At 44.2% G+C, this 27,165-nt stretch overlaps 1 protein-coding gene across 3 annotated transcripts in view; it reads right to left on the bottom strand.

Annotated features, from left to right (window-relative positions):
* Positions 1 to 27,165, bottom strand: part of KIAA1217 (KIAA1217 ortholog) — a 632,840-nt gene that overhangs the window by 473,953 nt on the left and 131,722 nt on the right. For 2 of the 3 annotated variants that reach the window (XM_083189269.1, XM_083189270.1), the window contains exon 2: positions 9,300 to 9,400. The exons of the other annotated variant lie outside the window; for it this stretch is intronic. The gene's annotated coding sequence lies outside the window, so the exon portion shown is untranslated. The remainder of the gene's footprint in view (positions 1 to 9,299; positions 9,401 to 27,165) is intronic. 3 annotated transcript variants of the gene reach the window in all.

Here is a 27,165-nt window from a genome sequence, read left to right on the forward strand (position 1 = left end):
AGTAGCGCTAGCGAGCGGCGGAGGTTAGCGGTGGCAGCAGAATTGTTTATAACACTGGACAGCCCTCTGAATGGCTGAGCTCTCTCAGCCAATCAGAGAGCTGCCCAGTGTTTAAAACAATTCCGCTGAGCCCTACCGCCCGCTAGCACTACACTACTCCGCTACCCTCTGCCCACCCTCTTCCAGTACCCGATGTGCCATCTCAAGATGACATGCTACAATGGGCGCTGAAAGGGGGCACTTTTCGCACCACAAGATGCAATCGGATTCGATGGACATCATATGGAATCCGATCGCATAAGTGTATGGGTAGCATTAGATTTGGGTGAGATATTTTGTTTCTGTGCAGGGTAAATACTTGCTGCTTTATATTTATACGGCAATATAGATATCAGTTTGTGCGCAGTGCACATGGTTTTGTCTATTACAGAATGAGTTTGCTATTGCGAGTCATCCTGAATTACCCCCTATATGTAGTTTAAATTGTGTCTCATTCAGAGCTATAGAACGCCCTCCTAGGTGGGTAAGTTATGTTCCGCTAGCCCTGCATTCTGTAAATCTAAACCAAAGCCATCAAAGAAAGGTGAAGGAAAAGCGGTGAATGCTATTTTTATATTGCATTGGTGATAATGATATTACACTTATAGTTTTGTTTTTATATTTCTTTTATGAGCAAATATGCAGAAAATACATTTTCCTTGCAGGGTAAGTGCCTGAAATTGGTGTATGCCTCATTGTTTCTGTGCAGCTTTCATCAGGAATGCTGCGTATATAGTTATGAGTTATTCATCTACATTTAAATGAAAACAAAATGAGCTGCACCGGTTTTGATGGAGAAGCTGCGGTGTATAAAGCCCACATTTGTTATCCGCCAGCATATTACACACTGCCACCTGTCAGAAACCCCAGAACAAACATTTATACATAACATTTAACGTGCAATATATCACATAGGATAGGCAATCAGTTTCAGCAAAATCCATTACAGACTTATGGCAAATTGAATTCCAAAAAAAAAAAAAAAAACATCGGGACGTTCATTTTGTATTTTACAACATTATGGAAGCTGACAAAAGGCTGCGGCACTCGTTCGGCTGGTTAATTAATGGGTTCTGTTGCACGTTGTAATTTACATATTATGTCAGGTAGATGAGGCAGCAGCTACAGAGACGTGCGCAATTTCAATTTACTTGTGTACAACTTGCTGCCGTACCTGTTAAATTAGTGTTCAGCTTTTTTTATTATATCGTTCTACTCTGTTCAGGTATTTTGTATCTTTTTTTTTGCTCTGGGAGTTAAATGGGTTTTAGAGTAGGTTCACGCTTAAGTACAATAATAACATTTTTCTAGTTAATTTTCGATCCGTTCTCAACAGAATTACAGGATAGTCTATATCCGCTCCACTCACTGATGTTTGATAATTCAATTTAATTTATCCTTTAAATATAAAGGTGCAGATTAAACAATATTCATATTATTGAAAGGTACTTAAAGCCCCAGTGCAGTGATATTGAGCAGAATCATATGTAATATATATGTAAAATCAGATCAGAGCTGCCCTCTGCCACATCAAAGGTGGAAGGGTTAGAAGAAGATCCATAATAGGCTGCATTGTAGTGACTAATGCCAGGACCGTAGCTAAGTGTGTGCCAGTGGTACCTTGCCCACAACGCATTTGCACTGTGGGTGCACCAACTGACAGCCCCACCCACAGGGCCACTCACCGCTGCCCGCCTCCTGCGGCCACAGCCCTATGTAGTGTGAACTCAGTTCCTATGTTGCTGGACGGCTCACATTAACCCTGACGGACAATTCAAATATGCCCTGGCCCCACCAGCCAATCAGAACTTTAGGGTGTTAGTGATTTGTTGCCGGATCGTGAGTTTGAATTGGTTCATATTTCAAATGTCTGTCGGTGCTGATTTGAGCCGCTCGGCACCATAGGAGGCCTATCAAACAGGGCCTCGGCATTGAGCTCTCCTCCCATCTTCAGTAGAAACTGTGGCAGGGGCAGATGCCAGATGCCGGGCTGAACAACACGGTGAGCAGTACTGGCTGCATTATATAAGGGGCACTATTGTGGGCACTATGTAAGGGGCACTACTGGGGCATTGTGTAAGAGGCACTATTAGGGGATTTGTGTATGGGGAATTAATGGGGGCATTAAGTGTATAAGCAGGAGTACTGGGGCATTATGTGTAAGGGGCATTATGTAGTGTGCCATAATGTGTAATACAGTGTGTGGCATAATTTGTAATTGGCATTACAGTGTGTGTGGCATAATTTGTAATGGACATTACGGTGTGTGGCATTATGTGGCATAATGTGTAATGGGCACTACGGTGTGCAAAATAATGTGTGATGGGCATTACAGTGTGTTTCATAATGTGTAATGGGCATTATGGCATGTGGCATAATGTGTAATGGACATTACAGCATGCGGCATGATGGGCATTAGAGTGATATTGGTACTATTATGTGGCCAGACCCCTTCCCAACGAAGCCACATCCTACATTTTTATTATTCACTGCTCCTATTTACAGTATGGGGGGAATGGGGGCGGCATCAAATCCCTTTCTGGCACAGGGTGTCAAACTGTCTAGTTATGGCACTGACTAATATTATTTCTACACTACTAATGCTGTACATTCCATTACTTCTCCCCTAACTCCACCTCTGGCAATGCTGCTCAATTGAAATCAGCCTACAGCTGTCTATTGGCTGCTCTGTCAATGACGGTTTTAAGCCATCAGTCAGAAACCATTGATGGTTGAGTCTTTCATTGTTTAACTTTGCTCATGCACTGTGTCGTCATGGTGCCCTGAAATATGTTTCTGTCACCCTTCTGTGGAAAAGATTTATTAATCTAAAGCTGGACACACACTAGACGACGCTGCAAACAGTGCGATATAGCTCATGACTTATCTGGAACTCCATGGAACTTCCGGACAAATTATATTGTGTATACACACTGAGCGATCTCACAAATGATATTGTCAGTGGCCACAACCAGGAGTATAGCTGTCGTTGATGATATCCTCAGATTGAGCTACATGTACAGATGACATCACTAACGACGCAAGAGAGTGCAAATCGCTCCCGAGTGGGAGGGTGCCTGCGGGACCCTCTCACCTCCTACGCCTAGTAGCCTCCTGCTGCAGAAGGCTGCAGGGACTCCCAAGCTCCTCCCCTTTCTCCCAGTAGTTTCCCAGAACAGCAGGAGGCTGCCCGAACAGCAGGTGAACGTGGGTGGTGCAGGGTGGCGAGGTCCGCTGCGGGATGGCTGGAGATGCGAAAAGAAGCATATAGGCTTCTATAGGGAATGCCAGGAAAAAAAGTTTTTTATCGTATTTTCCGTTTGATACATCCCGGCCTTAGCTAGAGATAAAGTGCAGTCTTACCGTTTCTGTAATTTCTCTAAAACCGCTTGTAAAATGAGAGGAGCTGATTGGCTCATACGTTATTTCTCTGCACTATGGGCCTGAATCAGAGCCTTGCGAATCAGCAGCTGCGAGCAATCAGAAAGTGAAATCCCGCCTTGTGAATAAATGTGATCGCTGTGTGACAAGACGTGTACAGCTGCTAATCTATTCTCAGCCTAGCGAATACTGTATTATGTCCAAATCCATTCGTGAGATGCTCACCATCTAATTACACAGGTTCTCTGAGTGGCCAGGGACTTACTCCGGCTGCAATGAAATCAGCCTGATTGAGGCCGGAGCTGACATCACACACCTCCCCTACAACGCTTGGTAAAGCCTGCATTTTCCCTAATCACGCCTGCGTTTATTCCGGCACGCCTGCGGTTTTTTTTTTAGCAAGCCCATGAAACGGCCGGTTACTACCCGCAAATGCCAGCTTCCTATCAACCACCTTGCGAATGGCTAACAAAGGTAAATAAGTTGCAGGAAATAAGTAGCAGGATATGATGCACATATGCACTGCGTCCCAGGCGCATGTGTAGTCTAATACTTAGAAGAGGGAGAAGCAGCCAACCTCTTAGAGAGTAGGAAGCTGTTCACAGGAAGCATTCCTTGTGGGAGGCACACTTTTCTATTATAAGAGATAATGAGTGAAATAAAACGTAGCTTTTAATTCCAATTAGTTAAAATAATCACTCAAAAAGAAGGCAAATGATTTCCACATAATAAGATGTCTATAATAAACAAATTTTGATAGACAGTAAAGAATTATTGCCACTTAGTGTCAGAAGAAATTTATGTCTGAACAGTGGCAGTTAGTGGTGTTATTCTAGTGCATACACTGTTGGTGCATGACCGGTTTATGTCCTTAAATAGGGCAACAAATGAGACGTCCAGCTTATTTAAATAGTTGTGATTCAGGTTATAATCAAAAAAATCATTAGTACAATTTATTTGAGTAGAGGAAATCACAAAAAGTACCCGTTGGAGGTAATGAATATTTTGTAATAAACGTCCTTGTTTTTAAAGGATAATATAGTACATCAGGTATCCTTATAGAGGCGGGGGAAGAGTGGAAGTACAGTGTGTTAGAATCACTCCTTTCTGCTGCCCAACATCATCAAAATAAATTATTTTGATGACGTTGGGCGGCAGAAAGGAGTGATTCTAACACACTGTACTTCCACTCTTCCCCCGCCTCTATAAGGATACCTGATGTACTATATTATCCTTTAAAAATAAGGACGTTTATTAAAAAATATTCATTACCTCCAACGGGTACTTTTTGTGATTTCCTCTACTCAAATAAATTGTACTAATGATTTTTTTGATTATAACCTGAATCACAACTATTTAAATAAGCTGGACGTCTCATTTGTTGCCCTATTTAAGGACATAAACCGGTCATGCACCAACAGTGTATGCACTAGAATAACACCACTAACTGCCACTGTTCAGACATAAATTTCTTCTGACACTAAGTGGCAATAATTCTTTACTGTCTATCAAAATTTGTTTATTATAGACATCTTATTATGTGGAAATCATTTGCCTTCTTTTTGAGTGATTATTTTAACTAATTGGAATTAAAAGCTACGTTTTATTTCACTCATTATCTCTTATAATAGAAAAGTGTGCCTCCCACAAGGAATGCTTCCTGTGAACAGCTTCCTACTCTCTAAGAGGTTGGCTGCTTCTCCCTCTTCTAAGTATCCGAATACTTGATTCCTGGGGGCACCTCCAACACTAAATAACTATCATATATGATTGATACATAATTAAGTTACGTTGGTTTTTTATTAATTATTTTGTTCTATGTTTGTCTTGTCCTGTGCATGATACAAATTCCTCCTTGCTACCTGCATGTGTAGTCTATCCATAATTGACGATTATAGATTTATACATTATGCTGGGTATTAATCACCCGGCGATATCGATGCACGGGGCCATGCATCGCTACAGGGAGCGATGAAGGGGCATTTTCTAAGCGATCTGGTGAGATTGCTTAGAAAATGTCCTCGTATCACTCCCGTGTGTGGGCCCCATTAAAATACAGTATGATGCTACTTTATCTGCTAATATGAATATTGTTGTTACTTGCTTGATAAGCCAAGTGACAGATCGTTTACATGTCCTGCGCAATGACTGCATTGTAAAAGTAGCCGCACAAACTGTATGTTTGACCAGCTGGCGGGGTCATCCAATAAAAGTAACTCAGGTGTTGGCAGCCAGAGATGTGAATGAAAGGACTCGCAATAAAGTAGTTCTATTCAAACTGCATGAAATTAAGAATATAAATCCGGAACACGCTGTAGAAAACTGTTGTCAGAAGTAATAGCACATCAGATAAATTCTAGCCTACATATATAAAAAAAAAAAAAAAAAAAAAAGAAGGAACAGATGCTTGTAGCTATAATCCTGAAATTGCGCCTTGCAAAATCTCCAAATTATCTGCAGAAAGCGGTGAACTAGGTAAACATGTTTTATGGTATTGTTGGTAGTATAACACTGAATCTCATCTTTAAATATACATTACACTTTAGCACCTGCAATATGAGTGTCAGGAAAAAAATAAAAATAAACATTTCTTAAAGAGTGCCAATAGCTATTTGTATGATACACTAACAATGACAGCAATGCGTAATATGAATCTATAGGAGAGGGGTTCCCAAACAGGGTTCTTAAGGCACACTAAAAGTCCAGGTTTTAAGGATAGACATATTTGAGCACATGTGACGTGATTACTACATCGTTCTTTTAGTTTATCCATCTGTGCTCACGCTAGGATATCACTATGGAGCTAATGGATGGGCAATGAGAGAGGTTGAGGCAGTGAGCGCTGTGAGTGGCAGATAGAGGGGGGGATGCTCTAACATCCGCGCCCCCTTACTTTCCCCTATCGCCGGCTACCACATTCATAATTATCGTACATGCTGTAACATATGCAATAATTATGGCACAGGACAGCTCTTGTTTTAAGAGCTGTCCTTTGCGGTGAGTCAGCGGGTCCCATCGGGACCCGGCGGCTCCCCCTCCCTCCCTTACCCGGCTGCTGCTGCGGGGGGTCTGGCTCTCCCGTTCCCTGCACCCAGGAAGAGGATCAGTGCAGGGAGGAGGAGGTCACAGGTCCGGGCAGCACAGCTCTGAGCTGCCCGGACACAGGTGTGGGGGGCCATGCAGGGCGGTGGGGGTCCATTAGGGGCGGCGGTGGGTCGTGTTAGAAGTCCAAAGGCTTCTATGGAGCATCGCCAGATTTTTCTGGCGATGCCCCCAGCCGCGGTAACCCAGCGGGGGATGCTTAGTGCATCCCAAAATGCAGTAAAAACCCAGATAACCGGGTTTTTACCGCATTTTTAGTTTAGAGAATCTCCCCCAGAGTAAGATAATGAAATGAAAGAGCTATAGAGGGCAATGACAAAGATACGGTACAGAGGGGGTGAAAAAATGAATAGCCAAGTCCCTGAGTGTTTATCATGTGACGTTACTACGTTGTACTGCGGTGTGAAAGCACTACACCTTATATCACAGGTTGGCCAACTCGGCAATTTAAGAATATAAGACGGGTTAAACCCGGGTTGCCCTTTATATAACGGGCAACCCGGTTTTAACATGAAAGTGCTGGACTCAGGTTGGAGCCGGGTCGGACTCGGGATCTCGAAATGCTATGTGAAAGCAGTCTTAAGCTGTGTACATTACGGGGCTGAACACAGGAGCGCGCACCCAGCGATATATTGCCCACAGCACATACAAATCACTAGCAATATGGTTGCTCAGCGACCATATTGCCAGCGATATTTGCACCTACAACTACACTACTATACTACAACAGTGCTAAGGTCAAAAAGGATGTCAGGTTTTTTTTTTTATCATAAGTACCCGACAAAATGACAAAAGTAGTGAAAATGAATGAATAGACCCCAAAGCATTGCGAGATCATTTGTTTATTTATGAATTACAGAATAATTACCTTATCGACCTGGAGACATTTACATTTTGAGGGTCATTTTTCTAATGAATCGCTGTAGAAATTACGCCGACATCCAGCTGTTTACAACATTAGAAATCCCATTTCATCACTTAGCAGCTATTTTTGTACCCTCTTGTGCCCACGCTGTAATATATGCCATTACAGATCATTATCGTATATCAGCACAAATACTGGTACATTATAGTCCCAATGGATTTCTAGCTGTGAAACAAGTAGTTTTGTAAACACAGCACTATCATATTGCCGTATAATGTGAGACAAAGGATTTCTGATTACTAGATAATAATAATAATAATAATAATAATAATAATAATAATATTAAAGGGTAGATTCCTATTTTTAATATACCTGCCACTGTCCTGATTTCTGTGGGGCCATCCACATTTATGTGAACTATACCACTGTCCAGCAATTATCATTATATCTGATAATTATCATTTATTATCGCTGCTACTTAAAAAATGGATCTCCCTGTGATGTGTTAGAACTAGTGTAAAGCTGACCATACACTACAACGATATTGTGTGCGATTGCCCGATTTCGATTAGTCGTGCAATCGATTGTGTGCACATCGTGTATGCATTGTGTGGTATGCGCGGTCCCGCGGGTCAAGAAGTCGATCTTCAGATCATACGTGCTGCACGTCTGATTGGGTGCAGATTGTGAGTTGGTTTTTGCACATGCGATCAGTCGTTCGATGGATCGTATGACCAGCCTCATTTGACTGGCAGTTTCCAGGACACTCCCATCCGTCCTGCTCTAATGCTGGCGAACAATAGTATTACCTTCTGCCTACTATTTACAAATTGGGTACTGAGAATACCCCTGAACTGTACCTTGGGTCTGCACTGATTTGGAGCGCAACCAAATTCCACAATCTTTACCCATTCCTCAACAATCGTATGAGTCCAGGGCTGCCGGGAAGTTCCAGGAAAATTGTGACAATTAGAATTGCTCGTCTAGAGTATGGCCAGGTCCCCAAACCCCATACCAAATAAGGCGGTCTACTGAATGATGTAGACAAAAAGCATATGGGTTTAATGAAACCAGGAGGAAAGTCCATGATGGATCTGCGTATCCAAATCTATGTTCGGAAATTTCCTCATAGTCCAACGTCACCCACGTCACGGTACATATGGAAACAAGTAAAGGCTTCCAACAGGTAGTACAGCCTTAATTTACTTACAAAATACAATAAAAGAAGTGAAGGTAGATCGCACTCTGACCCTTTACGGAGGTTTACAAAACGTTGTGAATACTATGGCCTGTTGTTACATGTTCTCTGGATTCCCAGGAAGTCCCATACACTGTCCTTAGGGATACAGTCTAATCATCCTGTCCTTAACCTGTCCACCAAATACTCCACTCTTTTTTCAAGGACCCTCCAATCAGGTTTCATTTTTGGATGAAAATTTTTAGCTCATCCTGAGAAAATATAAAGGATTCACGAAAAGCCACATATCTGTATATCTGTAGCACTTTGTATGAAAGAAAGGGCACTTATCGTGCAAGAGAAACAAAATACTAATAAGCAGTGGCGTTGTGACTTACCGGATAATACATTTTACTGGATAATAACATTGGCGGTAATTATCTGCGACAAATTTCCGTGGAGAACAGGATAATGCCCACAAACTTTTTGTATGCAGGGTACAGTAAATACTGGCTGATTTTTCATGTTGCCCATGAATACTGGGCCGCTTTATTCTTACACTTTAATTTAGATTTCAGTTTGGAGACACCACATTTGAACCTCAATACATTTCCATCTACCCCCTAATTTGCCCAGGTTGAAAAATTACTAAAATTGGAATGATTATTATACAGAAAAGAACCACTGTTGGTAGGGCCTAATGATTCAAGAACCAGAACTGTATAGATTACTCACTGTTTCACCTCTCCCTCATCTTCCTCCTTCTATCATGCATTAATACAATCCATACTGCCCGTCTAAGCTTCTGTCTCACAAGTTGAGACAATTCTTCTGAGCTGTGCACACAAAAAAAAGAAAACATATGTTTGTAATCTAAAAAAAAAAAAAGATATAATTTTTCCATATTATTACACCCTCTTACTCTCCCGCAATTGGTCGGAGACTCCCGATTTATAATCCCCTGCAAGCACTGAATAGCAACCACGTCTCACACATCCCACCCACTTCCTAATGATGGAGATTAGCAGGGGACTCAGAATGCAAGGGCTGGCTTAAAATATGCAAATTGCATAATTTATTCCCGCCCCTACCACAGGACCAATGAGTCGTGACATCTTGGGTGCAAGGCTGTCTTTCTGATGCACAGCTTGGCCCCATCCCACCACAGTGATAGTCAGTGTCTTCTCTCTGGGCCCACAGTGGCAGTCAGTGTTTCCTCTCTGAGCCCACAGGGGTAGTCATGGTATCCTCTCTGGGCTCACAGTAGTAGTCATAGTCTCTTCTCTGGGCCCACAGTGGCAGTCAGTGTCTCCTCTCTGGGCCCACAGTGGTAGTCATAGTCTCCACTCTGGACCCACAGTGGCAGTCAGTGTCTCCTCTCTGGGCTCACAGTGGCAGTCAGTATATCTTCTCTGCACCCACAGTGGCAGCCAGTGTCTCCTCTCTGGGCCCACAGTGGCAGTCAGTGTCTCCTCTCTGGGACCACAGTAACAGTCAGTGTCTTCTCTCTGGGCCCACAGTGGCAGTCAGTGTCTCTTCTCTGGGCCCACAGTGGCAGTCAGTGTCTCCTCTCTGGGCCCACAGTGGCAGCCAGTGTCTCTTCTCTGGGCCCACAGTGGCAGTCAGTGTCCCCTCTCTGGGACCACAGTAACAGTCAGTGTCTTCTCTCTGGGCCCACAGTGGCAGTCAGTGTCTCCTCTTTGGGACCACAGTGACAGTCAGTGTCTCCTCTCTGGAACCTCCGAACCACAGTGTACTGTCCTGTTATTCAGACAATGTCCCACTGTCCTAGCCACTATCCACAGTTTCCAGTATGCGGGGTAAGGATAGGGGAGTCTTTGATCACCTCTGCGCATGACCGAAAATGTTGAAAACGGTCGTACCACGAGGCCATGCCCTATCCCAACTAAGACCATTCCCCTCCCACAGAAGGCAATTTCCCTTTTTTGGTAATGTACGCCTGCAGCATGCCAGGGTCTCACCAAGGTGACACCAAGAGTTGGAGGTTTGAGGCATGGTGACGTCAATGGCTGGAGGGGGAATAGCTACTGTAGTATCAGAGCCAGATTTTATGATGTGGTGGTGAATTTTGACTATAACAATTATGACAATGACTCGAAGATGACATGAATAATTCTACCACTGAGTTATAAATATATTTTCTTGTGTTATTCTAATTATTTTTTATAGAGAAAACTCTGGAGTATTACAGACGGCCTACTCCAACCGCACTGGTACAATGAGAGGCGATAAAGGCAGTCCTGAAGCCATCAGACTTTTAGGATAAACGCAGGAGCCGTAAAAGGGACTAAACCAAGCACAGTAGGAGAAAATGGATGGTGTAATGTTTTATAGCTCCTGTCTTTCTGAGCTATTTATGACCATTGTCACTGGCGATTTTCTTGCTGAAAGCGACTACTGAAAACAGCATTTTTCTTTTGATTTGGAGGTTTGGCACACAGAGGAATAACATCTACAAATTGTTTATTAACAGCTCTAAATACGCTGCGTGTGCCAGGAACAGGTAGAGTATCCCTGATCCAAAACGCTCGGGACCAGAAGAATTTAGGATAACGGATTATTCTGTATTTTGGAATCTTTTTCAACACATCAAACACATTAAATAAGCACAAATATATTTTATTTGTACATGAAACAAGGTTTTAAAACATGAAACAAAGTTTGTGTACAATATCAGACATTGGATTTGAATGCCAAGCAATCATGTCCTTGCACATATTTAGTGCCAGTTACATGTTATTTCCCCAGTAGTGCCAGTTACAGATGTAGTTAGTAGGTTTTTAGAAAAAAATAAAAAATAAAAGTACATTTTGGAGACTATGGTTTTCGGAATAATTTGGATAATGGATTTCTGAATAAGGGATACTCAACCTGTAATTGTGATTCTATTGACTTCCCATAAGACTCATCTTCCAGTAGTGTTCAGAGGTGGATGCAGTGCCTGCCATTGTAATATTGTATGCAGCAGATCTGAGAAGATATGCAAAGGCTACAACTGCTGGGATTTGTGTTCAGTGACTCACCGCTGGCTTCTCCGGCCCACTGTTTGTGCACCCTAAAGCTGGCCATACATCAGGACAACTTGTATACGACTGCTTAAAAGCACATACGATCGCTCGTTTGACCTTAATGAGAGCAGATGGATGACAACCTCACGACACACGGGAGTGTGCATTGTGCGATCGTGTGCACACAATCTGTCGCATGACCAGTCGAGATTAGACGGTTGGGTCCAATCTCGTTCTGGTGTATGGAGGCCTTAAGGCTGCTCACAATGGGCCTTATTCTAGTTCACTCTTTCTGACAAAATCCTTCTTAGATGGACAAAACCATGTGCACTGCAGGGGTGGGGGGGCAGATGTAAAATGTGCAGAGGGAATTAGATTTGAGTGAGTTATTTTGTTTCTGTGCAGGGAACATACTGACTGCTTTATTTTTACACTGCAATATAGATCTCACTTTGAAGTAAAACCCCACACACATCTAATTCTCTCTGCACAAGTAACATCTGCCCCACCTGCAGTGCACATGGTTTTGTCCATCTAAGAAGGATTTTGTCAGAAAGAGTGAACTAGAATAAAGCCCAATGTCTGGTGCAAGTAAGCCACTGGAACCAGACAAACTTGTTCCACTATGCCCCAAAATGGTTGTGACATGCCTGCATTTTAGCAGAATCTCCATCACCACCCATAAATGCTTGCCAAGCACAGCCATCGCAAGACCATCTCTGCAGCACATGTCCGATATGACTCATCAGCTAACATCAGCTGTCATCGAATGCTGTGGAAGCAACAGCCATCTGATGTTAGAATACAGCTGAAATCGGTATGTACAAACTTGCAATGTGTTTTTTTATCATCAAATTATTATTTTGCAGTGCAAATTTTGTTTGTCAAAGCCCAGCCACCTGGATGGAACGCTTATGGTGTCCATCCTACTGTCAGCAGTGCGCATCCAATCTGTAAAGTAAAATGTGAGTATGTGGTGTGATATTTTTTAGTAACATTTATTGGATGTCTTTGCGGACAAAATGTAATCTGTCATTTTCTGCAGCCCTTAGTGGCATACGTACCACCTTTTGTATGACCAGCAGTCAGTATGCCGGCGGTCAGAATATCGAAACTGGCATTTTGATATAAGGAATCCCAACAGGGGTCAGGTAATTTTACTTACACTCCCCCTGACCCCCCCCCCCCCAATCCTAGCACTCGCTTGCCATAGCCAAACCCTAACCTTCCACCTCTACAACCTAACCCTCCCTGCTAGTGTCTAGCCCTAATCCCAGCACTGCCCTGCCTAATCATAACCCCACCTCACAGCGCAGCCTAACCCTAACCCCACTTCTAAATTTATAACGGTTACCTCCCTCCAACCTGCCTAACCCTCCCCCCCTGCAGCCTAACCCTAAATCCCCCGTAGTGCCTAAAACTAAACTCACCATCCCCCCGGTTCCCCAACGTTTGCTATCCCGGCAGTTGGGATTCGAAATGCATCCCCCCTCAGGGGACTATATCCACTCTATTTGTCTATTTGCAAGTGGAGCCTTTGCTTTCTCCATATATTATTAGAACTCAATGGAGGTATTCCATTTATCATATTCACTCACAATGCATATAAGATTACTGAGAGTTCTCCCTGACTTCTATGACATCAGGGAACCCTCTCAGATCCCTCTAACTTCCCTAGTGAAGGAGGAAGGACTTTGATTTTCCTACATCATCACATTCCCTGCTCCAACTGTGGTGAAACGCGTTGCTAACCTGCTGTACTTGCCGTTGGAACCTCCTCTCCCAACAAATAAGCTATGAAGGGACTTTAGCGGTACAGAAGTGCCCATTATTTGTGTTGTAAGTCAGCACACATATAAATCAGCGCATCAGATTCTAGACACAGCTGCAGAAAGGCATTTATGATTCGTTTATGGAACACACAGGGCATCCCCAGTGCCACATTAATTCCTGTTAGATTAAGAAATCCGTGTTAAGCCAATGACTTAAATAAAGCTTCATTCAAACATTTCATATCTCTTCACAGTATAGTATGCTGCACTTAGTGAAAACAAACCACACAAATGTCAATTTTCTGCTCAAGTTAACATGAAATAAAGATTGAATGTGCCAGGGGGAAATATTTTGATTACTGGTTCATATTTCATAAAAGAAAAATCATATTTACTTTTAAGTACCCCCACTTGTCACCTAGCAATCAAATAACAGCTTTTTAAAAGTAGTGCTGGCAAATCCTGAGTGAAATGTAATTATCATAACATCATCAACAGTATAAACACACTCCAGGAAATCATAGTATAAAAGGTATGCTTTGAATTGACGGATCATTAAGTAGTCCTGCCGTGATTTTCTGATGATTAAAGGCTTCAGGCAATGTAGTACTGGAGCAAAACACTCAGCTAGATGGTCCATGGAGACTTATGTAAAAGAAATACAGTTTCATTATATTCTTTTATGGCAGACATTTTCACTAATCAACTCGGCGACAAAGTCCCAGAATACATTTTTCATGCCCGAATCAGAAAGAGCAAAGGCAGTTTACCCAGAGAACCCATGCTGGCTAAGCTCAGGGTAAGTTACACCTGGGTGACTGCCATGCACCTGTGGGCACTCCGTTTAATGTGCAATCACTACCTTATGGAACATCTTTGAAATGAGAGACGATCAATTTATATAGCAAACGTGATCTCAGTGCTAGCTGACAAGTGTGTGGTCCGTCAAGCATTTGGGGAATTATCAGTGTGGATAGATGTCCAGTTTGTCACAGAGAACAATGATCGCACATTTTAGAAATGTTCAAACTACTGTGACGCCAGCTTCATCTGAATGCACCACAGGAACAAGAAGTCCATTGGGTGTTTTTTGCCTTCTGTTCTAAAAGAAAAATACCAAAGCTTCTTTCTAGTAGCCAAAATGCTGTTGATAAATACAGAAACTCTAAAGCAGACTTCCTCCATTGAAAACTTATGCTTTCATCCTTCAGTGCTGCCCTTTCCTTTGCTTCAAGAATCTCATCTCTTACCAGTCTAAGAACCCTATGCCCCCCTTTGCCACTGTCAACTCCCCCCTCTGTCAACCTCAACCTCCCCTCCTCACTCTCTGCTCTTGACTTATTTCAAATCCAAAATTGACTTCATACATCAGGACAGCACATCCAACCAGACCATCAGCAACCAACCACCTCTTCTCCCTAACCACCCCTCCCCATTCCACTTACCAACTCTGACATCCTTCTCCCATGTATCTGTTGAGGAAGTTATGGCCCTCATCCATCCCTTCCCCCTCACCTCCTCTACATCTGACCCTATCCCTTCCCACTTCCTCCCATACCTCCCTCCCTCTGCCTCTTCTCATCTAGCTCACCTCCTTAATCTTTCCCTCTCATCAGGCACTGTCCCCTTTACCTTCAAGTATGCTCACGTGTCCTCTATCCTTAAAAAACCCTACTCTTGATCTCCAACAACCAACCCACCTCTCTCCGACGTTTTGACTCCAAACTCCTTGAGCATATTGTCTGCAACTGCCTTTCTCTCCTCTCATGTCCTACTTGATCCATTCCAGTCTGGCGTCCATCCTCTCCACTCCACTGAAACTACCCTCACAAAAGTCTGCAACAATCTCCATGTTACATAATCTAATGGCCAGTACTCTGCTTATTCTTCTTGACCTCTCTGCTGCTTTTGACACTGTGGACCACCCTTGCCTTCTGCATATCCTTCACTCGCTTGGTCTTCGTGATACTGCCACCTTCCTGCTGTCTTGCTAGCTCTCTGTCTGTTCCTTTTCTGCCTTCTCTCATGACTCCACCCCCCTCAAACACTCCCACTAATTGTAGGTGTCTTCAAATGTTCTTTTCTTGGTCCTCTCCTTTACCTATAAGCTCTTTTAACATTCTATATCATCCCTATGCTGATGATACCTAAATCTACCTTTCCTCCCCTGACCTCTCCCCTGCTTTCCTCACTTGCATCTCCAACTGTCTCTCTGCTATCTCTTCTTGGATGTTCCAGCACTTTCTTAAAATTAACATATCTAAGACTGAGCTGATCATTTTCTGATCGTCCCACACAAGCTCACCTACCCCAATCTCATTATCTATTGATGACATCACTATTTCCTCTAATGCCAAAGTGTGCTGTCTTGAAGTAATCCCTGATTCCTACAGTACCTCTCTTTCAAACCACACATTCAGCACCTTTTAAACCCAAATTCTACCAAGACCCTTATCCACTTTCTGGTCATTTCCAGATTGGTCGACTGTAATCTCCTCCTATGTGGAATCCCTGACAAACATCTCTCTCAACTCTGATCTATCCTCAGTGCTGCAGCCTGGGTCATCTTCCTTACAAAAATGCACTACATCCACCACCCCTCTTCTACAAGCACTTCACTGGATTATCTTACCTATAAGAATCCAATTCAAGATTCTCACACTAACAAAGCTCCAACTCTGATGCTGCTTTCCCACTGCCTACACGGGTAATGACCCGTTTTTTTTAAACGGGTCTTTAAACGGGTAAGAGCCATAAGACTCTTTCCCACTGCAGCTTTTAAACGGTAAATTACCGTTTAAAAGCTGTTTTTGTCACATTCCCACCTACCCGTTTAAAAACCCGTTTAAGCAGTGTAAAGATAGGGGGGGGGGGGGATTTAAAAAAAAAAAACGGCGTGGGGTCCCCCCCACTGCCGTAACCAGCACCAGGCTGAAAGAGCCGGGGCTGGTAATAAAAAATCAGGAAACCTGACAAATAGGGGTTCCCTGATTTTTTACAACCAGCCCCAGGCTCCAGGTCCGGGGCTGGTTCCCAAAATACGGGGGACAAAATGACTAGGGGTCCCCCGTATTTTAAGAACCAGCCCCAGACCAAACAAGCCAGCAGGGTAATGTCACAGCCGGGGGACACTTATAATATAAGGTCCCGCGGCCAAAACATTCTCCCTACCGACCAGTCAGCCTGGTCAGGGGCCCTGGAGGAGTGGGGACCCCCCCAATAAAGGGGTCCCCCCCCTCCAGGACTTACCTGACCAGGCTGAAGCCTGGTGCTGTCCTCGATGCCCCTGGGCGGTGGGCATCGAGCTGATGGTATGGTGTAAAAAATAGAATAAAAACCATTGTCTTTTACTGGTGAACTATGAGTCCCAGCAAGCCTCCCCCGCAAGCTGGGACTTGGAGAACCACAAGTCCCAGCCTGCGGGGCATTAAAGGGCCCGCTGGGTCTTGTAGTGCCACAGTAAAAGAAAGAGTTAAATAAACACACTGACACACGTGAAAAATAAAAGTTTAATACATACATAACACATACATACTGATACTTACCTATCTTGAGCCCGTAGGTAGCCCTGGTCCTGATGTCCTGGTCCGTGTCGGCGTCTGTATCCATGTCGGCATCCCTGTCGGCGACGGCGTCGGCGGTCCGGAGTCCGAAGAAATCCATTTGGGAAGCTGTGGAAGGAAACCATACTCACCTGTCCCAGCGCGACGTAGTCCAGGTAAGGTCTTTGCAAAAAAAAAAAACCGACACCCGAACCAAGCGGACAGCTGAGAGACGCACGGTGTGTTTACATCGTGCGGCTCCGCCCCCGAATGCCGCTATTGGCCGCCTTGCGGCCTAGCGGCCAATCAGGAGCCGCTAGGCCGCAAGGCGGCCAATAGCGGCATTCGGGAGGCGGAGCCGCACGATGTAAACAAACACACGTGCGTCTCCGTCAGTCCGGTCTGGTTTCGGGTGTCGGTTTGTTTTTTTTGCAAAGACCTTACATGGACTACGTCGCGCTGGGACAGGTGAGTATGGTTTCCTTCCACAGCTTCCCAAATGGATTTCTTCGGACTCCGGACCGCCGACGCCGTCGCCGACAGGGATGCCGACATGGATACAGACGCCGACACGGACCAGGACATCAGGACCAGGGCTACCTACGGGCTCAAGATAGGTAAGTATCAGTATGTATGTGTTATGTATGTATTAAACTTTTATTTTTCACGTGTGTCAGTGTGTTTATTTAACTCTTTCTTTTACTGTGGCACTACAAGACCCAGCGGGCATTTTAATGCCCCGCAGGCTGGGACTTGTGGTTCTCCAAGTCCCAGCTTGCGGGGGAGGCTTGCTGGGACTCATAGTTCACCAGTAAAAGACAATGGTTTTTATTCTATTTTTTACACCATACCATCAGCTCGATGCCCACCGCCCAGGGGCATCGAGGACAGCACCAGGCTTCAGCCTGGTCAGGTAAGTCCTGGAGGGGGGGGACCCCTTTATTGGGGGGGTCCCCACTCCCCCAGGGCCCCTGGCCAGGCTGACTGGTCGGTAGGGAGAATGTTTTGGCCGCGGGACCTTATATTATAAGTGTCCCCCGGCTGTGACATTACCCTGCTGGCTTGTTTGGTCTGGGGCTGGTTCTTAAAATACGGGGGACCCCTAGTCATTTTGTCCCCCGTATTTTGGGAACCAGCCCCGGACCTGGAGCCTGGGGCTGGTTGTAAAAAATCAGGGAACCCCTATTTGTCGGGTTTCCTGATTTTTTTAATACCAGCCCCGGCTCCTTCAGCCTGGTGCTGGTTACGGCAGTGGGGGGGGACCCCATGCCGTTTTTTTTTTAACGTGTAAGGGCTACCCCTTTCCCACTGCGGAAAAAACGTCTCTTACACGTTAAAAACACTGCTTTTTACACGGGTAACAAAAACCGGTATTTGTTACCCGTGTAAAGCAACCTGGAGCTTTCCCACTGCAGCTCTAGCCGTTTAAAAAGGCTAAAAAAACGGCATTTACACGTGTAAAGCCTGCAGTGGGAAAGGGGCATTACCTTCAATACTTTTCACGTGTGGCTCCCTACCTCTGGAATTCTATCCCTCAGACTCTACACCTCTCTGCAAATCTACAAAAGGGCTCTCTAGACCCACTTCTTCCCAAAACTCAGCCAAATCTCAACTTAACTGTCTCTTCCATGCTCTACTCCTGCTGTCACCTCTGTTTGTCTGCCCCACCCCTTTAGAATGTAAGATCACATGAGCAGTACCCTCTTCCCTCACTTTGTTCTCTTACTTAAACCATCTTTGATGGCACCAAATCCTGCGGTTTTCTGTCAATTATGTCCTCTATTGTATAAAACTCTAAGCCAATTTTTCATTATGTGGATTCCTTTTTGGCACCATATTTTAGACAGTATATTTATTATTTATTTACAGTTTCTTATATAGCTCGGAAAATTGCATTGTGCTTTACAATAGGAAACAGTGATAAAACAAACTGGGTAGTAACAAACCAACATAGAGGTGTAACAGAGAGAAGGTCCAGTGCTTGGAGTTTATGAGCAACAAGGCTTCAGGCTGTGTTCAGCGCAGTGGCGTAGCTACAGGGGTCGCAGCGGTCGCAACTGCGACCGGGCCCCTGAGCCAGGGGGGCCCAACCCCCGCCACTGTCATACCCTCAGCAGTATTAGCTTTCTTGGCCCCGGCCAGGGGCGTAGGGAGGGCGGAGCATAAGGTCCGGGCAGAGGGAGATCAAATGGCGCCGGCGCCGGAGCCGTGCTCCGCCGCCCTGCTCGTCCGTTCCCCCGCTGCCTAACCCACCCGTTCCCTGCTGTGCCGGGTGCCCGGCTGCCCCGGCAGAAATAGTACTGTGTCCGCTGCTATTTCCAATTAAGAATCACGCTGGACCGCTAGCCAATAGGCGCTTGCTGGACTGCGAGCGCCTATTGGCTAGCAGTCCAACGGGAGACTTGATTGAAAATAGCGGGGCACGCAGGGGCAGGGAGCCATGTGCTGTTGTTTTTTACAGCTCCCTTCCTGTCGCCGCCGCTGTTGCACGGACCCGGATGGCGAAGATGAGGATTAGGCGAATGACGCGCAGCAGAGTCCGGACGAGGGGTAAGTGGATGGAGCTATCCAGGGATATCCTTTCTATACCTGTGCTGCTGTGCATGTGTGAGCGGGACACGGGCTGGACATATTTGTACAGGTGTGTGTGCAGAGAACCCGGCTGGCCTTATACATGTACATCCACAGCTGACTCATACATCAGTAGCCTACTGTGTAGTCAAGTGAGTCAGCCTGGGGGCTTCTGATGTAACATGTGCAGAGGGTGGAGGTCCTGATTGCACAGTCAGTACATACATGTCACATGTGAAAGCATGAATATATGTATTCTGTTCAATAAAACTTGAAGTTAAAAAAAAAAAAAAGAATATATGTATTCTGTGTGTAAGGAGATTGGGCACACTGTAAAGAGGAACCTGGCTGTCACTGTGCAAATCTCATTAATATCATCCTCTTCTGCAACATGTCTTTCTGTCTACTTCCTAATAGCATTCATTCATACATGCATGCATGTAGTTGCAGGGTATCATGCGTGTGGATGATCCATTACAACTACTATGGTTGTCACATGAACTATGGTTGTCACAGAATATGATCATTGCATCAAAGTGATCTAGTTCTCCCTTTCTAGAGAGCAGAAAACGATGAGATTATTCTGTGAACTTTTATGCCCTATTCCTTACAGCTGGCGGCGCCGTCCTTAGTGGTGAGCACACACCTTCGTTGTGAAACCTCTTAAGGCCCATACACACTGGACGACTTTCAGCCCAAGGCCGCCCAGTGTGTTTGCACCAGCGATGAGCGCTGGTGCAGCCTGCATCATCACCGGGAAAGCCACTCATCTGCTGGTTATACCAGCAGATGAGTGGCTTTGAGGACGGCCAGTGTGTATGGACCTTTAGTGTGGTATCAGTGAGTACACAGGGTGCTGGCTGCTTGGAGAGAGGCAAGCTCTGTCCTGCTTGCAGTTCAGGAATACAGGAAGTGGGAGCTTTACTTGGGGGAATATGGAAATCCAGACCACCTATTGTGTTTTTTTGTACTTTGCTTATTTCTTTTGCCCTAGCGTAAACTATAATCAAACTTTAGATCTATAATTTCCATGTAGCTGAATACCTGTAGAATGCGGATGTTGTGGCTTTTGGTCAGTTGGCCCTATAGATTGTAAGCTTGCAGCAGGGCCCTCCTACCTCCAAGTCTGTCTGTTGTTACCCAGTTTGTTTTATCACTGTCTACTATTGTGAAGCGCAACGGATAAATAATTATCACTCAAGCTGAGCTGAGACTATTCAGCATTGTTTCACCTGTCTGCCTGTCTGCAGTGCTCATGTCACATGGATTCTTAGTAGTGGGCTGCTGGCATATTAAATAAGTATATTAATAAGAAGTATATTAAATATATTGATTTAATATGCCAGCAGCCCACCATGTGGCATGAGCTTCATCAGGTGCTCGGCCGGGGGGCCGTTGTTGTATGTAGGGGGGCCCCAAGCTGACCTTTCGCACCAGGGCCCATGAACCCTTAGCTACGCCCCTGGTTCAGCGGTACCTGCTGAGATTATATCGTGGGAGACGCTGACCATGCGCACAGAGCACCAGCCGGACACTGGCACGCCGCAGTGCTGACATGCAGTATAGTCTCTGAGCAAGCCTGGCCAAGCACCTGGAATGCAGATGAGTATGTCTCAAACCCTGAGTTGTGACACACATCTGCCTTAGACTCTCCTCCATAACTTTTAATGTGCTCCCTTCAGGCTTTGAATTTGTAACTGTTTGTGGTAACCGCATCAGTTTGATACTGGACTACAGGACAAGTGTCCACACCTCTAGGCTGTCCTTTATCAATTCTCCAGTCTGTCTCTTTTCTGCACTTTTCTTATTGATGCATGTGATACCGGAAATTGCTGCAACATTTCAGTAATTTTATAGGTCAGTTCAGCGACTTGCAATCCTATAGTACTTAATAGATCGGTCTTTGGCTCTTGAAGCTGTACAACAGCTTCTTCCAATGTGTGCGGATCCATGATTTCCTGCTTTGTGATCTCTGGAGGGTATTTTTTTCTTGGCACCCAAGCATCTGAGGACAGGACATAAATTGCCTCTGGAATTTCCCAACCATTTTAACGGCAGCTTCTTTGTAAAGTATTTAGCAACTGCAACTGAACGAGGCGTAAATGCCAGAAAGTAGGAGATTACAGTAATCCAATCTAGATATGACAAGTGAATGGATGAGTGTCTTTGTAGCATCCTGGGTGAGATAGGGTCTGATCCTGCAAATATTTTTGAGGTGGAGACAACAGGATTGTGAGAGATGCTAAATGTGTGGTTTAAAGGAGAGAGAGGAATCAAGAGTACAGGCAAGGCAAAGTTGGTGTACACTGGGCAGACCTTTGACCAAGGGAGCATGTTCTGGGCCTTCCACAAGGTGGTCTAAAATACTTAACTAAGTGCTTGACTTCCTGTTGGCCAGAGCCATGCAGACAATTGACGAGGAGAGCCTGTTCTAGGCCTTTGAGTGGGCAGTTTTAGATGAAAACTTCACAGAGGTGGCAATTGGTTTGGGAAGCAAAATTGGGAGGGCTGAGAGTTCAGTTGAGCTTGAATGCCTCTTAAACTAAATCAGTCTCTGTGCATAGTGTCCTCTGGTGCTTAAATGATATAAAAAAAATACAAAATTCCAAAAATAATTACAAAAAATTCCACCCCCCCCCCCCCACACCCAAAAAAAAAAAATACAAGATGCAACAGATACAGAAAAAAAGCGGAGGCATTGAAAATAAAATAGAAACAAAAGATTGCTGCTTAGAGAAAGTCTGGGGATTATGGCTACAGGCAAAACCCCATCAACAAAAAATGACAATAGGCAGCCAACAGCACCTGGGTCTGTTGGAAGAGCGGTCAAGCTCTTGGGCTTTATTCTAGTTCACTCTCTCTGACAAAATATTTCTTAGATGGACAAAACCATGTGCACTGCAGGTGAGGCAGGTGTAAAACCCCACCCAAATCTAATTATCTCTGCACAAGTAACACCTGCCTCACCTGCAGTGCACATGGTTTTGTCCATCTAAGAAATATTTTGTCAGAAAGAGTGAACTAGAATAAGGCCCACAGTTCCTGCTGGAGCCTGCACAAAAATAGCCCTGGCTTTAACCCATTATTCCATTGTCAGCATCAGTTTTCAGCATGTATTATTACGCATTTGTTTAAATTATTCCATTTGGCATATAAGAAGTATTATCTTTTTTTCTGCTCACCTTTCATGTTCACTGTGCTGCATTTTGCCCATTGAAAGTCTTCTGTATACATGTCTATTTATGTCTACTTCTGGTTTGATCAAACACCTATGTTTAGCTTGTTTGTTGCCATTCTTTTGTTTATTTCTACAATGCAATGCATTACAATTTACCTCAGAGCTCTCATTCCTGTACTGAGACTTCAGGGAGATACCAGCATTGTGCAGTCTGCTGATTTGGAAATGGTTTTTATAGGAGAATTTTCATTTTTAACAAGATATCTACTTTTATATAATTGACTATAAAAATGAAGCCTATCTCTGACAATTGCCACTTTCCTCTAGGGGAGAACTCGACTTGTCGAGCAGGGGAGAACTCGACTTGTCGAGCTAAATTTTCAGTTAGAAAAATGAGAAAAACAAATGCAAATGCTCGACAATTCGGACTGTTACTGGTGGGATTGAAATTACAGTTTGAATAGGCGAGAACTCGACTTGTCGAGCTAAATATTCATGTCGAGCAAAACTAGAAAAACAAATGCTCGACAATTCGGACTGTCACTGGTGGGATTGAATACCCCCCTATAAGTGACTTTAGGTGTAGCTATTTGGGATGCCAATGACGGGATTCAGGATTGGAAAATGCTCAAACTTAAACCGTCCCTGGGGGCACAAATATTAAATTCAGATAAAAATCCAACCAACATTGCCAGTAACACATGCTACCAGAATTGCCAGTAGACACACACAAAGGATAGGAGCATAGGATACATTTGTAGATGAAAGCAGTACATTTTTAAATATATTAACATGGACAAAACATTTATTTAGCTTATATTTTAAAACGGTTTGCTTATGATGTCATGTGTTGCATCACTTGTACTTAAGGGTGTTTCTCTCCTTGGCCATGATCTGAAAATAGGTGTTTTTTGTTTTCTAGTGCACCCATCTGATTATCAAAGGCAATGCATAAATAAATACAATACGTATACTTCAACGTCTGTCAATGTTTGATGCCTTTGGGTACTCTCTGCACCAGAATTCTCATTGTACAGAGAGGTTATCACAGTAAGTAAAAATACAATGAATCTACAGGCACTTATCAAACTCTATTCTTATTTGGTGCGCATCAGACAGGATCTCAGATCCTACTGCAATAACAGCTTTGGAACTGAGCAGATGCTAATGGCAAAACAAAACAACTGAAGGTGTTAAAATACAAAAAAGCGAAAATTAAAATGTAGACACTCACCCACACTCCGCTCACATTGTGAGTTTTGTAAAGATAAAGCATAAAATAAGCTTGTCTGTATAGCAACGGCACTTATTGCCACTGTAGGTGACAGATACGACGTGGAGCATATGGCAGCCTAGACTTGGAGCTATACTCTTACTAAGCTGTGTGACTCACTTACAGTATAGCCGGAAATGTGTGCTCTTATGGATGATTGCATAATGTTCCGAAATCTCATTGTATTACTGCTGTTAGGGCACTCAAGGATGTCGGCAAATAATGGACAACTAGACTGCCGAAATAAGGATAGTGAAATTGCTGTTATTATAAAGATTTATTTATATAGAATCATCATACTTAGCAGCATTGGGAAACGATCAGTCTGTTTCCAAGCAGACAAAGAGCTAAGATGGCCCAGCTCAGAAGCTTACAGTCTACAGGAAAATCATTTCTGATATATGAGGTTAGTTCACACTTGCCGACATTCTGACTGCCCCCTCCGGGAGTTGGGAAAGTAATTGGTGATGCAGGCAGGCGTGATGTGACATAGGGTGTGGGATACATAAAAGGAGACAGTGCTGGGGGCGTGGTTAATGTAATTGTGACATCATGGCCAAGTCTCTGCTTTAGAATAATGAGATGGAAGTCATTGTACAGTGTGTGTGTGTGTGTGTGGGGGGGGGGGGGGTGTGGGGTGGGCTAAGATGATGTGATTCAATGCAAATTGCAACATCAGCAGCCTGGACCGCCCACTCAATCAGTAAGCAGGCAGCATGTCTTGGCTGCCACTGGGAGACTTGCCCACTGTTCTGGGTGGCTGCGCTTGTGTGATGCTGCGGCAGCCTGATTTACTACCTCAGTGTTTTTCAACCACTGTGCTGTGGCACACTAGTGTGCCTTGAGCTGTTCTCAAGTGTGCCCCCAGATCTAGAGATGTCCAAACCAGTGTACAGCCACCACCAGTTCATCTGTTATTTACTGGTATCTTCTTTTCATGTAAACGGGCCAATGTATTTTATTTTGTAGATCCCCCTGCTGATTCAGAACGAGTCCTTAGCATGCCACATGGTGCATGCTGCCTTGGATAGATTGTAAAGGAATAGTGCTTGCTTAAACGTTTATTTGTTTTAACTTTAAAAATATCATTTCTGTAAATAGGATACAACAGCGTGAGCGGAGTATTGTAGATGCCGAAGGTTCAGTGTTCTTTGTAGAATGCTTAACATCCCAGTAACGGCCGTCCCTCATCACGGCAGAAAGAGCATCTTTGTTTACAACACAGTAATAATAGCAGCCAGGGAACTAAAGTACTGTGTTTATAACTCAGGGAAGCTTTTATTACGACTGCATGCACACTGGAGGTATTAGCACTTCAGTTGTATCACAAGGCCTTCCTTATTGGCAAAACATTTACCTGAAATACATCAAGAGAACTCCTTTAAAAAACAAAACTCCTTTTTGAAGTCCCTCATCTCTCCCTCCACCTACTCAGAATAACAGGGCATTCCTAATCGGAATAGTATACTATTTATTGTAACAGAACGTTTCAAAACAATGATCACATTTTTAGAAACAACCACAGGTTCCAGAGCGGTTGAGGCCTATTGATCATATAATGTTTGTGGGATATTCTAGGAAAACAGATACTGAAAATATTAAGTAATCTTTGAATGTACCATGGAGGGGCCATGACGGATATCTCCATATCTGCTGCAGCCCATTCATATCCAACAGCAGTTGCAGCCTCGACAGATTGGCCACAAATTTGCAATATATTATGGAGGGATAACCTCTGTCTCTCTAACTGCCACCCCCCTCCCCAGCCAATGGCTGTGCATGCAGTATGAGCTGAGAACCCAAACCAGGAAGCAGTGGGATAGCTTTACGCTATCTTGCTGCTTCCAGCTCTTGGCCGGGACAGGCTTATGGTGGAGATGGTGATGAACTCGGCACTTGGAAAGCAGATACTGGCAGGAGGCGGCTTTTTCCTACAGATGCCCCCTGCTGCATTACAGTATATGTTGTATGTATTGCACGGTTCCTTCCCTGATGCACTGCAATACACCAACTATATAGCAATAAAGCCAAGTGTCATGGGTTTTTAACGGAGGAGTGGACCCCCTGCTTTTTATGGTGCAATAGACTCTGGCAGAGGTATGTATACATACCCGAACCCTATCTGGATTCCCTCCATTGGGATGGTGATGTTAGTATTTATTACAACCGCCTGTCATCCATATGTATCCAGCGCTGGTTAAGCCCATACTTTTGGACAAACTTATGCAAATAATTTCTTGTTAATTGGTGGTAATGTTTGGAGAGCGCACCTGCACTCTGTCTTCCTTTGTGTAGTGCTGGGTACACACCAGAATGATTTGGGCTAAATTTTCCCAATTTTGCTGCAATATCAACCAATTGTATGTAAAAAAGCAGAATTGGGAATGTTTTCAAAGCAATTCCGATGCGATGTGCATCCCTGCTGGTCGTTTGTTCGCTTTGGAGATTTTACCTGCTGCAGTAAGGATCTGTCAATCTCCGTTCGACTGGGTGCAGATTGTAAGCAGACTCGTGCGACCATCGTACGATTTCAAGGAAATGGTCGCACAATCATGGTCATTCTGGTGCATACCCAGCATAAGTCTCAGCATGGTAGCACCTCTCATTGCATTAGTTAGGGTGTGCAGTCTAGGGCCCCCCTTATATAGCCCGAAAACAGTGCAAGCATGACGGATCACTTCAATGTTGTTGTTCTGCAATGCAGGTGACGGGTGTGCGGAGCACACAGGCTCTGGGACAGCGGAAGCCTACACCACACACCCTACATCCACTTCTTCAACACTCCTCTTTGATGGTCCGATGGTCACAGCAGGTCAGCAGCGGAGCAGCAACAGACCCAGCAGCGGCAGATGCAGTGGTGAGGGGAGGGGGAGTTCAAATTTTTATGGGGGGGCGCACAAATTTTCGTTACACCCCATTGACCTAGACGCTGTCGACCTTATGAACGTATACCCGTGTGGACGCTGCACACGAGCCGCCTTATCTCTTAATAAACCCATGCATTATCATTATTTTTATATATGTTTTTATATTTTTGATTATTGTATAAAATCTGGCCAATTTAACATGTATACCTGAGTGTTAGAATATGCTCCGTCACATACCAGGACTTGTAATTGTAATTGTAATTCCTGCTAATACCTCCCCATGCTGGAGGTTACAGTATGTTCTTGAGAAAGCGCTGTTCTGGAACTATCTGCTATAATATATTATTAGAGGCTGACCATGCTGTGCCC

This window comes from Crinia signifera, chromosome 5, assembly GCF_055691185.1.
Source record: "Crinia signifera chromosome 5, ASM5569118v1, whole genome shotgun sequence".
NCBI lineage: Eukaryota > Metazoa > Chordata > Amphibia > Anura > Myobatrachidae > Crinia > Crinia signifera.